General features: G+C 44.4%; 1 pseudogene; it reads right to left on the bottom strand.

The window, feature by feature from the left end:
• Positions 1-13,011: 13,011 nt before the first annotated feature.
• On the bottom strand, positions 13,012-14,029 carry LOC136999034 (uncharacterized; annotated as a pseudogene).
• Positions 14,030-15,573: the final 1,544 nt, after the last annotated feature.

The following is a 15,573-nucleotide window of genomic DNA, read 5'->3' as shown; positions in this document are numbered from 1 at the left end:
GGGTTTTGATGGTAGTACCGGTCATTCAACTTATCAACAAAAATATAAAGAGTCGGCAAATATAAGCGATGAAAGTTTATTTGTGACCACCCTTATTCCGCTCCGATTATCAACTTCAACTGGGGTTATTTTATGGAATAATCGAACTCCTCAATCGAATAGATTTTGTCGCCCGGTGAAAATAGAATATGTAAAAGAATCACCTGAAGTTATTCTGAAACAAAAAGAAAATATCGAAAATCAAATCCAAAGTTTGGAGATTTTCGAGGAGTTAGTAGAAAAATGTAACGTCAAGATTCATTTTTCGTTACTTTTAACATTGATAGATGGCAAAATTTTAAATATTATCACCAACACCAAATCCATGCAAACTTGTCCCATATGTCATGCAACTCCAAAAAATTTTAATAATCTAGAAAATATCACTCGAGAATCTTTTGTGCCTGAACCAAACTCCTTGCAGTACGGAATTAGTCCTTTACATGCTTGGATTCGATTTTTTGAATGTTGCTTGCATATTTCTTATAGAATAACTTTTAAGCAATGGCAAGTAAGATCCGAAGAAAATAAAAAAAAATTTGCTGAAAGAAAAAAAATAATACAAGCAGTTATGTGGGAAAAGTTTGGACTTAAAGTCGACAAACCCAAATGGGGAGGAAGTGGGACTAGTAATGATGGCAACACAGCTCGTCGAGCTTTTAGTAATACTGATCTTTTTGCTGATTATATAGGACTCAATCGGCAATTAATTTCAAATTTTAAAACAATTTTAATTGCTTTGTCTTGTCATCTTCCAATTAATGAACAACGTTTTAAGAAATTATGTACTTCCACAGCTAAGCTTTATAATAGTTGTTATCCTTGGTACCCTATGCCATCTACCATACATAAAATTTTAATTCATGGAAGTCAAATAATATCTATGAGTGTTTTACCAGTTGGAACACTTGGGGAAGAGGCATCAGAAGCTCGGAATAAGGATTATAAAAATTTCAGACTACGTCATGCTAGAAAACATAATCGCCAAGCAAATTTGGAAGATGTTTTTCTTAGAGCGATGGACTCCTCTGATGTAGTTATTTCAAGTATCCATCTTGACAAACGGATTAAAAAACAAAATCATCTGCCATTTCCGCCTAATGTAGTTGAACTCTTTGAAATTCCTCAAAAAAAAACCAAATATTAGTGCTTCTACAGATAATAATAATGAAAGTGAAGATAACGGATTTTCTGAAGTTGTATATTTTTTGAATGAAACAGAATTATCTGACGAAGAATAATTAATGAGAGGCAAGGGAACTCTTGATAATCAAATATCCTAACAAAAGTGAGAGGTAAAGGGCCTCACTATAATCAAGCACCTCAAAGAGTGAGAGGCAAGGGGACTCACTATAATCAAGCACCCCAAAAAGTGAGAGGCAAGGGGACTCACTATAATCAAGCACCCCAAAAAATGAGAGGCAAGGGGACTCATTCCAAAAAGCACCCCAAAGGAGTTTTAAATCGCACTGTTACCTCCACGTGGTAAACTCTGGTAACTACAATTTTGTAGACTAATCACAGGCGTAACGATATGTCTTTTCATTTGAATTCAATAAAATAAAGCATATTGTATCTATCAAGAAATGTATAATTTTTTATCTTAAAATCATTATAATTAGTATGAAGAAGGACTATAAATGAATTGGTATGCAATTCGGATAAATTATTGAATTTTAGATGTGCTATATTGAAACCCGATCGGCAGAAACAAATAAATAGAAAGCAATTTAAAATACAATTATTTTTTGCACCTTGGTTAATAATGTTTGATACACCATTTTCAATTTTGTAATTTTGAACCTTAAATTTGTGTTCTGCAACCCCAAAAACTCATAAAAACGAGTTAATATTAAAATACGACTATTTTTTGTAATTTGGTCCGCCATATTGAATTCGCCATTTTAAATTTTGTATATCTGACTTCATATTCGTGATCATCGAGCCAAAAAATTACTGAATATAATTTTTGGCAACAATCTAATTAAGTTTCAAATTATGGCCACTTTTTTCGATACCCTAGCCCACTGTGCACCGTATTGGAGGCCCTTCCTGCCCTCCGGTCCCTCCGAGGAGACGGGGGGACGGAGGTGAAGAGGGGGGGAGTAGGAGGAGTGTGGGGAGCGGGGGTGGATTGGCTTTGGCCATCCCCTCTGCTACCCTTATCAAGGGCGGGGCGAGGAAACGGAGGGACGGGGCAAGAGACCGCAACGGTGCGGCTGCGCTCCCCTATGTCTCGCTAAAGTGTGGTAGGGCCGAGGGGGGCACTTTGTGTCCTTCCCCCCCAATTGGCCGGAATGTGGGAGGCAAAGCCGGAACTGGGGGTGGGGGGGCTGCGCGGAGCCCGGGCCCCATCCCCGCCCCGGTTCCAGAGACCCTGGTCTCTAGAGTGGAGAGAAGAAAAGGGGTATCACCCCTCTCTCAAATAGGGGAGAAGCTGCCGTCCTCTCTTGGCGCCCTTATGGGGGTGAAGAGGAGGGAGGCGGCGGCGGAGAGAGGGAGGGCTTGTGAGTCCTCCCCCTGGATAATGGAGGAAAGGGGTGGGGCATGGGGCCCCCCCCTGGTGTATGAAGATGGAGGAGGAGGGGAATGAGGCATTCGCTTCACCCCCATTTCCGAGTGGTGGAGGAGGACGGGGGGGTAATAAAACCCCGTCCACATTGGGGATGTGTGGGGGGGATGAGGAGGAGATCCCTTCCTCTTTCCCCCCCCCCCCTGGAGAAACGTGGGGAATCCTAGCTAGGGGGCTTCATGGGAGGCATGGGGCCCCCTAAGTCGGGAGAATATGGTGGGGGGTCAAAAGCCCCCCACCATGCAAGTAGTTGAGGAGGCGAGGGAGGGGATGGGGGCGTGCCCTCTCCCCCTCTATTAGTGAGGTTAGGGGGGGCATTAGGCCCCCCAATCGGGGAGAAAAGTGGGAGAGGGGTGGGGGCTTGCCTCTGCCCCTCACCACCGCTCCAGCTAAGGAGTGGGCTCCCTCCTCCGGACGGCGGGAATACGCGCTTTGCGCTTCCGCCGATTAGTCCGAAGGAAGTGAGATCCATTAATGAGTTCGGTCCCCCCAGACCCGGCTCGACGTGGATCGAGCAAAATACGTGCCTGGGTGGGACCCGCGGGACAGCTTGCTGTCCTGCATGTCGTGAGGCTCTGGGGGTGCGTGGTGGGGGGGGGTATTCTTCCCCCCATGCAACCTTCCCCTGAGAGCCGACCCTCACCGTCCCCCATAGTCCTGGGACGAATTGGGAATGGGGGGCGGCAAGAGGGGGTTTGATCCCCTGCGGTACGGGGTGGCAAGCGGCACCAGCACTGCTTGATGCGGGTGCGCCTTGCTGCCACCTACGACCGTAGGCGGGATCCCCGGGCCCTCGGGCCCGAAGCGGAGTAGCGTATGGGGAGAGGGGGGAAAATTTGTTCCCCCCAATTTAGTGGTCTTCGCCGGGCAACCGGCCCGCCAGGGGGGATGGCTGGACGTATGCCGTTGGGCGATTCCCAGCTTCCCCCCATATGGCAGCTGACGGCACAGCAATGGGGGTGGGGTTTAGTTGGTAAGCGTCCGGGGGGGCAGTGATGTTGCAGACCACTCCCCCGGACGAATCCAACACTACCCTCTGGCAGGGATGTTCCCATTGCACGCCAGAGGGTGTCTTGGGAAAATCCCCCACCCCCAGGGAGGGGCTTGCCCCCCCCAAAAAAAAAAAAAAAAAAAAAAAGATCTGTCAAATCTCCTCCTTGTTGTGCGCCACCTTGTCGTGGTGAGGAGGCTCACCCGGGAAGCCCGCAAGGGTCGAACGGGTGCCAAGAGCGCACAGTTCCTCCTTAGGGGGGAACGGGGGTCCGGCTACCCCTCAAGGGACTCGTTCCGATTAGCCGGTAGGGGTTGGCGGCTCTGACTTCAATCGCCCGGAGGCCTGGATCCGTTAGGAGTGTTATTCACTCCACCAGGATAGAGGAGCATTACCTCGATAAAAAAGCCGGGGCCTGACCAGCCTCGTTAGCACGCCGGTGTTCCGGCATAACGGTTGGCCCCCCATGGCACGTGGGGGGGCGTGGCGATTCATACCGTAACCCCAGTTAATGGGGGCCGGTACTAGCTTAGCTAGAACGGGCCGCGAGGGTGGTAAAACTTCTATAAAAAGACCCGGGCAGGACGGGCTCGTCAGTCATGGTAGACAACCGTCCTAGTGGAAAGAAAACCACGATAAAAAACCCGGAGAAGAAAACTCTGTCAACAAATTACAAATGATGGACTGATATGTCAGACAATAGAGTAAACTTACCGCAACAAGGTCTCGGAAACCCAGTTGCCGGCGCGGAGGGGGATGTAGTCCCTGCCCCTACCGCGTCGTTATCTGGCGATGGGCCTGCTGCAGTGTTGTCCCCGAGCATTGCAGCAGAATCAATTATCATTGGGATAAACTGCCTTCTCGCGGATGCCGTTGAGATCCATGGTCGACAGGTGGGCCGTATCCCCCTGGTAGACCATATGTGGTCTTGCGGCTACGTGACCGTGTTTTTGGAGAAACAGATCGGCTGGGGGGATGCAAAGAGCGGAGAGCGTAGCTCGACTGCTATGGACATCCTCCAGAAAAGTAAATTGGGATGACTCAATCCAATTTGACGCAGTTGGGTTGGATGTCATACACGAGGCGATATCGATTCATTCGTATACTCAAATACAGTATATGGATGACGATAAACACCCTCTATACCTGGAGGCCTGCCGAATTCTTCTGGCGGTCTTCGAACTCTGTGGGGGCCATGGCCCTTACAAACACGAAGAGAGGGAGGCGAGGGAGGACCTGAGGAACTCCGGTAGAACATGGGTGGAAAACCTATTGACAAGGTTCCGGGAAATGCATTGGGGGTCCCCGCTCACTGGGGAAAGGGAATTATACACCCCCTTGGCCCTTAGGGGCGGAGCGGGAGACTCACCCGGCTCCCGGGTCTCCATCTCCGCAGAAGAGGAGATGGTGGTTGTGGGAGGAAGCTTTTCCTCCCCTATTGTGGAGGGTCTTCCCCCCCAAGAATTGTTGGGGGAAGAGTTGGTGGACTCCCTTACTGGGAGGGCCCGCAGCCCCTCCCCCAGGGTTGATCCCGGCTCGCCACGCCTTATTTTCAGGGCGTGTGCCGATGAGCGGTTTAAATCCTTGCGAAAGGGTCAGAGGAGGCCGCGGAAGGACGGAACTGGTCCGTTCAAGCCCGCCCCTCCCTGGACCATATCGGACTCTGAGTCTGATGACGAAGTGGAGAGACACACGGGCACTTCTACAGTGGGTAGTGCATCTGAGGGCGCTGCTGGCCGGGCTGGTGCTGGGGCTCCGCAAAAGGAAAACCCATTGCAGAGATAGTTCCGCCCTCCTTCACTGGTCTCCAGAAGAGGAGGGTGGAAGAAGCCATTAGGAAGATCGAGAGGGGCTCTACCGATGAGATGCTGCAAGGCATTGACCAGGAGCTCCTCTCGATCAAGGCTGTCCGTCAGAGGGCGAGCAACCTGAAGGGAGAGCTAAATGGAAAGCTCAAGTTTGGGGTCTTTGTCCTCAGGGAGGTCGTCTGGACACTAGCCGGGCGGGCCTCTGAGGGCGGAGACCCCGGTTATATGAAGAATCAGATCCAGGCGCTGGAGGGGGCGGTGGAGTCTTTCAAGTCGGAGAATGGCCGCCTCCAGCGTCGGGTTAAGAAATTAGAGGCGGATTGGGCCAATTTATTGGCTGGGGAGAGACCCGCCTCCCCTGGGGATGACAATGCCCCTCCAAGCATAGATGATGTTGGGGAGGCTGTCAGGAATGTGGTGGAGGGTGAGGGGAGAGCCCCACACCCCTCGTCAGGGGGCCTTGCGGCGACCCTGACGGAGATCGCCAGAACGCTCGCCGGGCTTTGGCGATAGATTAAAGGGCCTGGAGGAGAGGGTGGTGATGCCTCCCCCTCCTCCGGCCTCTCCCTCTTCCCGCCCCCGGGAGCCCTCCGTTGGGGGAGTAGCTCGGGGTAGTGGGGGGAGGAAAAAGGGGAAAAAGAGGACTGGAGTGGCGGTCCCTCGGGTAGGCGGGAATATCTCCCAACCCTCCCCGGGGTCGCCCGCCATTTCCATGTGCCCTCCCATAGTAGGGAACTCTGCTCCGGCAACGGTAGAGTCCGAGAATTGGACTATCGTTGCCCGGGGCAAGAATAAGGGTAGGAAAAAAGGGATAAGACCTAGTCCTCCCACCATTGCGATCCGGGTCCCGTCGAGAGCGACCCCCAAGGAAGATGCATCTAAACAGGACCTGGCGAAGAAGGCGCGTAAGCGCCTCCCTCGCTCCGCGGCAGTAATGCTGGTCGGTCAGGGCAACCTGGCCGAGGCATTGCTCGCCGCGAAGCGGGAGATAGTACTGGAGGAACTGGGCGTCAACAAAGTTGACGCCAAAAGATCCCAGAACGGAGGTATTCTTGTCGAGATACCAGGTGGAGGGCGGGATGCGGAGGCCCAGGCTTGTTGCCTGACCTTCGCTATCCAAATGGCCCTCCAAAAGAATAACATCGAGGGGGTTAGGGTCTCGCGACCCACGAAACGGATGGACCTCCGTTTAAGTGGAGTGGAGGAGACGGTCTCCGAGGAGGGGATCCGCCAGGCAATAGCTGCCAAGGGCGGATGCTCCGAATCGGAGATCCGTGTGGGACCGTTGCGCTTGCCTATCAGGGGCAAACACACGATATGGGCTCAGGGCCCTGCTAGGGCTATGGTCAAGGTAGCGGAGGCGGGGAGGATTGCCATCGGATGGTCGTCCTCCGTACGGGCCGAGCTAATGTCAAACAGACCGGCCCGCTGCTTCCGCTGCCTTGCGCGCGGGCATATACAGCAGAGGTGTCCATCCAAAGTGGATAGGGCCCTCTGCTGTTTTTAATGTGGGGAGAAGGGACACAGGGGGGCGACGTGTGAGCGTCCTGCTTGCTGCCCTCTGTGCATCACCGCGGAAAAGAAGGCGGATCACAGGGTGGGGTCGGAGAAGTGCCCTCCGATCTCCCTTGCGCCTGTAGCTCTTCCAAAAGGAGCAAATTAGATCCCCCTTCTGGAGGGGGCGGGGCAGCCGCGCCTCCTGGTCCGGGCCCCGCCTCTTCTGGGAGGGGGGAAATGGGGAGAAAGAAGAACTCTCCAGAACCCGAGCCTGGTCCCAGTGGGACCAGATCTAGGAGAGTGCTGAGGTCGGAGGGATCGGATGGGTCCGCTAGGCCCAGCCGTACCCCGGCTGAGAAGCGACCAAGGGGGGCAAAGGGGGATGAGACTAGTCCTCCCCTTCGAAAGCCCCCCAAAGTTCGCGCCCTCGATGCTCCGAGGCCATTACCACCGGGTAAACCGGGGCCAAGGAGCAGAAAGAGGGAGAGTGGATCCCCTATGGGCGGGTCATCCAGCGACACCCACTAAGGTGGATGTGTTCGCTGTGTCCCGCCCATGGTTGGTGGTTCGAGGGGGCCCATGCCCCTGATTTGAGATGCGTTGGAGGGTGGGAGGAGAACTTGGTTCTCCCCACCAATATTGAGTAGCCGGGCAACCGGCTGGCCAGGGGGATGGCTGGATGTATGCCGTTGGGCGATTCCCAGCCTCCCCCCCATATGGCAGCTGACGGCACAGCAATGGGGGTGGGGTTTAATTGGTAGGCGTCCGGGGGAGCAGTGGTGTCGCAGACCACTCCCCCGGACAAATCCAACACTACCCTCTGGCAGGGATGTTTCCATTGCACGCCAGAGGGTGTCTTTGGAAGATTCCTCACCCCCAAGGAAGAGCTTGCCCCCCCCGCAACAAAAAAAACAAAAAATAAAAAAGATTTGTCAAATCTGTAAAATGTAAGAAAAATTTATCGAGACATGAAAAAAAAATGTTTTATTATTTAGGTAGAAAAATGTTTTATTTTTAACAATTTCTGAACTTTTTAGCTTATAACTGCGTCAGGCATAAGCAGCATTCATATAAAATATTTATTTACATGTTACAAGAAATAAATGTTTTACAATATTTATACTTTTGAAAAAAAATACAGCACGAAATTACAGAGTAATTTACATTATTAAAAAAAGTAATAAAAATATCTCGACATTTTGTACAATTGTACAATGTAAAATCTCTATATGTTAACTTGTATGTCAATCGTAATTACTTAGAGTAATTATATGAGCGAAGTTTTATAACAGTACGTTTCTGAGAAAATATAAACGGTTTTCTCTAATAAGACGTAATAAAGAAATGAATGCGAAATTGTGTGTTGCCAATCAACTTGTAGCTAAATATTTGCAACGATCGGATATAATAAATAGTAATCATCCCAGCTATGACAGTCAGATATAACGGTACATTTCATCGATTACATATGAATTAATTTGTGCAAATGTGTGAGATACCAAACGTTCTCTACTTATATTTAAATGAAAACGAAGCACTGATACTAAATATATAAAATGCGGCACACTATATTTTAAATATTTATTTAAACAATAGTTTAAAGTGAAAAATAAGAATTGAAATATCTTTGGCTCAAGAAACATACATTTGCAGAAATTAAATCTGTATCTTCATATAAATGACCTATATTACTTAGAAGTATAAAACTATCACAGCACTTAGTACATATTCGTAACAGTATTACAGAAAAAAGTAAAAGTATCTTTGTCATCTTATAGCTTTGCACAAATTGGAATCTCTAATTACGTTATATGCGAAAGATACATTTTTCTTAGAATATAAAATGCTGCCATTTCTATAATGATACGTCTTTTGAAAGATATAACTCATAGTCATTCTTACTCATAGTTATAAACAGGAAAAAAAAAAATTTGACGTTATCCATCAATTTGTAGCTAAATGTTCAATGCGATTGGATAAAATAAATTGTACGTACCATTATAGCAAAGACATTCCGGTACATTTAATTGATATCAACTTCTCAAATCTACTTATATTTAGGTAATATAACAAATCTCTGGTATTATATATAAAATACATACAATAAGTCAGGTACTTTGCCTTATTTGGTTAAGGCTGTATAATAGTATAAATTAAAATCACAGTTTCATACTATATGTAACAAAAAAAGATTAAAAACATTCATATATCTTTCACGCAAGAAACATACATTTACAGAAATTAAATGTCTGTATCTGATTATAAATTATACCTATATTTTGACTTAAAATAAATCTGAAAAAAGCTGAAATTTCTATAATCTATATATCTTTCAAAATATACAAACTATTATTCTGAGGGTGATCCTACAACGCAAATTGTCGCCTGATTGTCAGTCAATACAAAGTATTTTTCAGTTAAAGCCATTATTAAGTTGTCATTCTTTGCGATAAAAACCGAAATTTTCAATGCACTGTAGAACCACTCTGTAGACAAATAGAAAAAAGTGTAACGTGTTTAGCACTTATTATCGGAGAAAAGAATTGAACTTTTATCTATCTTATTAAAGTAAGTTATTAACTCCGCTTGCAACAATGTATAATCAATCTATAGATGTGTATATATATACATATATATATATATATATATATATATATATATATATATATATACAGGATGTCCCATTTAACTTGAGACAACTAAATATTTCGAAAAATAAGCTGGTTGAAGTTTGGAACGTTCCTGGAACGATTTTTTAAAAATGATTTGTTGCTCTTGTCCTTTTGCAGGGAGGAAGTTTTGAGACCCACAAACAAAGTACAAAAAAGACCGATCCGATACATGCGTTGGAAGACACCCTTATACCCGAAAAACCACCCCCAAAATCACTTAAACAATTCTAGCCAAGCTAAAAATGACTTGTCGCTCTTTTCCTTCTGCACAGAGAAAGTTCCGAGGCCCTCACACGACATGCAAAAAAGACCGATTCGATACATGCGTCGGAAGACACCCTTATACCCGAAAAACCACCCCAAAAATTACTTAAACCATTCTAGCCAAGCTAAAAATGACTTGTCGCTCTTTTCCTTCTGCATGGAGAAAGTTCCGAAGCCCTCACACGACATGCAAAAGAGACCGATTCGATACATGCGTCGGAAGACACCCTTATACTCAAAAAACCACCCCAGAGCGTCTAAAAAATCCTCGTCTAACAAAAAATAACTTGTCGCTCTTCTCCTTTAGCATAGAAAAAGTTCTGAGGCCCTCACATAACATACATAACAGACCGATCCAATACATGCGTCGGAAGACACCCTTATACCCAAAAAACCACCCCCAAAATCACTTAAACCATTCTAGCCAAGCTAAAAATGACTTGTCGCTCTTTTCCTTCTATACGGAGAAAGTTCCGAGGCCCTCACACGACATGCAAAAAAGACCGATTCGATACATGCGTCGGAAGACACCCTTATACCCGAAAAACCACCCCCAAAATCACTTAAACCATTCTAGCCAAGCTAAAAATGACTTGTCGCTCTTTTCCTTCTGCATGGAGAAAGTTCCGAAGCCCTCACACGACATGCAAAAGAGACCGATTCGATACATGCGTTGGAAGACACGCTTATACTCAAAAAACCACCCCAGAGCGTCTAAAAAATCCTCGCCTAACAAAAAATAACTTGTCGCTCTTCTCCTTTAGCATAGAAAAAGTTCTGAGGCCCTCACATAACATACATAACAGACCGATCCGATACGTGCGTCGGAAGACACCCTTATACCCAAAAAACCACCCCCAAAATCACTTAAACAATTCTAGCCAAGCTAAAAATGACTTGTCACTCTTTTCCTTCTATACGGAGAAAGTTCCGAGGCCCTCACACGACATGCAAAAAAGACCGATTCGATACATGCGTCGGAAGACACCCTTATACCCGAAAAACCACCCCCAAAATCACTTAAACCATTCTAGCCAAGCTAAAAATGACTTGTCGCTCTTTTTTTTCTGCACGGAGAAAGTTCCGAGACCCTCACACGACATGCAAAAGAGACCGATCCGATACATGCGTCGGTAGACACCCTTTTGGGGGTGGTTTTTCGGGTAAAAGAGTGTCTTCCGACGCATGTATCGGTTCGGTCTCTTTTGCATGTCGTGTGAGGGCCTCAGAACTTCCTTTATGCGAAAGTAGAAGAGCGACAAATCATTTTTAGTTTGAGGAGAATCGTTTAATTAATTTTGGGGGTGGTTTTTCAAGTATAAGAGTGTTTCCGACGCATGTATCAGATCGGTCTCTTTTGCATGTCGTGTGAGGGCCTTGGAACTTTCTCCGTGCAAAAGCAAAAAAGCGACAAATCATTTTTAGCTTGTCTAGAATTGTTTAAGTGATTTTGGGGGTGGGTTTTCGGGTATAAGGATGTCTTCCGACGCATGTATCGGATCGGTCTCTTTTGTATGTTATGTGAGGGCCTCAAAACTTTCTCTATGCTAAAGGAGAAGAGCGACAAGTTATTTTTTGTAAGGCGAGAATTTTTTAGACGCTCTGGGGTGGTTTTTTGAGTATAAGGGTGTCTTCCGACGCATGTATCGGATCGGTCTGTTATGTATGTTATGTGAGGGCCTCAGAATTTTCTCTATGCTAAAGGAGAAGAGCGACAAGTTATTTTTTGTTATGCGAGGATTTTTTAGACGCTCTGGGGTGGTTTTTTGAGTATAGGGTGTCTTCCGACGCATGTATCGAATCGGTCTCTTTTGCATGTTGTGTGAGGGCTTCGGAACTTTCTCCATGCAGAAGGAAAAGAGCGACAAGTCATTTTTAGCTTGGCTAGAATTGTTTAAGTGATTTTGGGGGTGGTTTTTTGGGTATAAGGGTGTCTTCCGACGCATGTATCGAATTGGTCTTTTTTGCATGTCGTGTGAGGGCCTCGGAACTTTCTCTGTGCAGAAGGAAAAGAGCGACAAGTCATTTTTAGCTTGGCTAGAATTGTTTAAGTAATTTTGGGGGTGGTTTTTCGGGTATAAGGGTGTCTTCCGACGCATGTATCGGATCGGTCTGTTTTATTTGTTATGTGAGGGCCTCAGAACTTTCTCTATGCTAAAGGAGAAGAGCGACAAGTTATTTTTTGTTAGGCGAGGATTTTTTAGACGCTCTGGGGTGGTTTTTTGAGTATAAGGGTGTCTTCCGACGCATGTATCGAATCGGTCTCTTTTGCATGTCGTGTGAGGGCTTCGGAACTTTCTCCATGCAGAAGGAAAAGAGCGACAAGTCATTTTTAGCTTGGCTAGAATGGTTTAAGTGATTTTGGGGGTGGTTTTTCGGGTATAAGGGTGTCTTCCGACGCATGTATCAAATCGGTCTTTTTTGCATGTCGTGTGAGGGCCTCGGAACTTTCTCTGTGCAGAAGGAAAAGAGCGACAAGTCATTTTTAGCTTGGCTAGAATTGTTTAAGTGATTTTGGGGGTTGTTTTTCGGGTATAAGGGTGTCTTCCGACGCATGTATCGGATCGGTCTCTTTTGTACTTTGTTTGTGGGTCTCAAAACTTTCTCCCTGCAAAAGGACAAGAGCAACAAATCATTTTTAAAAAATCGTTCCAGGAACGTTCCAAACTTCAACCAGCTGAAAAATAATCATTGTACGAAAAAATGTCCCAAATAAACTTTTAATATTATTAAGGAGGACGTCTGCCTGTGTAAAAATTAACCCGCTCCGACCGCCTCTTGGGCTTGGAGCGGGTGGCAACTTTAAAATTTCAAATGGGAACCCCCATTTTTTATTGCAGATTCGGATTCCTTGGAAAAAAATACGTAAGTTTTGTCCAAGACATTTTTTCGAATCGTGATAGATGGCGCTGTAATAAGTGAAAATTAGTTTTTGCCATTTTTTCTCACCATCGGGGTGCTTTATTTCGGTGAGTCCCTTCGCCTCTCACTATTCAATTAAAATAAATGCTCGAAATGATGACTTCCATTTCGATGCATTTATTAACTCGAGCTTGGAATGCTTGTACACATGTAGAAAGTGTATCTGGCGTTATTTGTGCGCAAGCATATCTAATACGTTCCACCATGTTTTCTCGAGTATTTGGTACTTCTGTATACACTTTTTCTTTAAGGTAACCCCACAAAAAGAAATCCGTAAGGTCTGGCGATCTGGCAGGCCAATTTACCGGACCACCTCTACCGATCCAGCAATCATTGTAATTACGATTTAACACTTCTCGTACTATTACTGAATAATGTGCTGGACAACCATCATGCTGGAACCACATGTTCTGTCGCACTTCAAGAGGTACATCTTCCAACAGAATCGGTAGTTCATCTTGCAATAAGTTACGGTATTTTTCTCCGTTCAATGTACCTTCAATAAATACGGAACCGATTAGTTTGTCACCTATGATTCCGCACCAAACGTTAACAGATCAAGGACGCTGATGCTCAACTTCACGTAACCAGTGTGGGTTTTTCACACTCCAGTAATGCATGTTGTGACGATTAACATTGCCATGGTTCGTGAAAGTTGATTCGTCGGAGAACATTACTCGATAAAAGAATTGTGGGTCTCTTTGTATTTGTGTGAGTGCCCAATTGCAAAACACCACTCGATTATTAAAATCATCGCCACGAAGTTCCTGATACATTGAGATATGATAGGGATGGAATTTGTAATGCTTCTGGATTCTCGAAACACTAGTACAAAAAATTCCTGAATTACGAGATACCTCTCGAAGACTGACATGGGAGTTATGGGCTACTGCAGCTAGCACAGCAATTTGATTGTTCTCCCCCGTGGCAGTCGCTCTATGGGTTTTTTTTTAGCTGTTACATTTCCTTTGGTAGTAAATTGTTTAATCAAACGAAAAAAAGTAGCACGTGATCGTGGCCTATCAGGGAAACGGTCAGCATAGAGGGTAACAGTTTCGTCGATATTTCTTCCAGACTCACCATAAATCAAAATTATTTCAACTTTCTCCTTTAAAGATAAATAATCCATTATTTATTTGCTGAAATAAAGAACGCGTCCGCAAAAAAAACAAGTAGCTAGCGTACCAAAACTATGAGGCATCTACATATGTAGTAAATTTCTGAAATACTGAAAATACTGAAAAGGAGAAACAAAATAAATGAAAGAAATTAAGCCAGAACAATTCTTCAATAACTGGATTCTTTAAATTTTAAGTCAAGTAAATTTCAGTAATACGTACGCCAGCTACTTGTTTTTTTACCGACCCGTTCTTTACTTCAGCAAATAAATAATGGATTATTTATCTTTAGAGAAGAAAGTTGAAATAATTTTGAAATAATTTTGAAAGTTGAAATAATTTTATGTTATCTTAAAGAAAAAGTGTATACAGAAGTACCAAATACTCGAGAAAACATGGTGGAACGTATTAGATATGCTTGCGCACAAATAACGTCAGATACACTTTCTACATGTGTACAAGCATTCCAAGCTCGAGTTAATAAATGCATCGAAATGGAAGGTCATCATTTCGAGCATTTATTGTAATTGAATAGTGAGAGGCGAGGGGACTCACCAAAATAAAGCACTCCGATGGTGAGAGAAAATGGCAAAAATTAATTTTCACTGATTACAGCGCCATCTATCACGATTCGAAAAAATGTCTCGGACAAAACTTACGTATTTTTTTCCAAGGAATCCGAATCTACAATAAAAAATGGGGGTTCCTATTTAAAATTTTAAAGTTGCCACCCGCCCCATCCCCAAGGGGCGGTGGGGGCGGGTTAATTTTTACACAGACAGACGTCCCCCTTGATAATATTAAAAGTTTATTTGGGACATTTTTTCGTACAATGCTTATTTTTTGAAATATTTAGTTGTCTCAAGTTAAATGGGACACCCTGTATATATATATATTTGTAAATATCTTTTTTTTGTAGACATGAAAAATAATTAAATGTGGTTTAATAGGGCTACAGGCAAAGATCCACCTTAAAAAAATCTAACGAGCTATCAGTGGCACCTCATGGGTGGCGTGAAAAGCCACTATTAGTTATTAATAAATAAATTAATAAATCTTTCCAGTTGATAGAGGTAAATGCCAAATAGCAAGCTGTGACTAAATGAGTGAGGCGAGTGATTAGAATATTAAAAATATCGTGTTTGAAAACTTACAACTTTTTTCTTTTTTATACATTAGTTTTTAACAATAATCGAATTATTAAATAATGTTTTCGACCAAAAAATATTATTTTATATTTATTATTCAATATTGGCATATTTTAAATACTTGCATTTTGTTGCTAAATTATAAAATTATTTTTTATTTTTCTATTGACAATTGCAAATCTACAGTTATTAGTTTAACATATGCGAATACTTTTAATAAATATAAATGCCTTGATAATTCTTGTATTATGCAAGGATTTATTTCCGCGTTCCCCCCATGCAGAACAATGTCGAATGACATCATCGGAAAAAACTTCCTTCATGCAGAACATTATTACTGACTCATGCACATTTCGCCCTCCCAGAAATGTCAAATAATCAACCTACGTTGGACAATATTAATGCATATTGGAATATGGAATTATATATGGATATAACCCAGCAAACACAGTTGTATAACCGTAACATTACCATAATAAAACTGAATGTAACAAGTAATATAACATGTGTGTTACATGTAACATTTATGTTAGTTGTAATTT

Source organism: Linepithema humile, chromosome 3 (genome assembly GCF_040581485.1).
Source record: "Linepithema humile isolate Giens D197 chromosome 3, Lhum_UNIL_v1.0, whole genome shotgun sequence".
NCBI classification, from domain to species: domain Eukaryota; kingdom Metazoa; phylum Arthropoda; class Insecta; order Hymenoptera; family Formicidae; genus Linepithema; species Linepithema humile.
The sequence above is the reverse complement of the archived record's forward strand: the minus strand, read 5'-3'. Positions and strand labels throughout refer to the sequence as shown.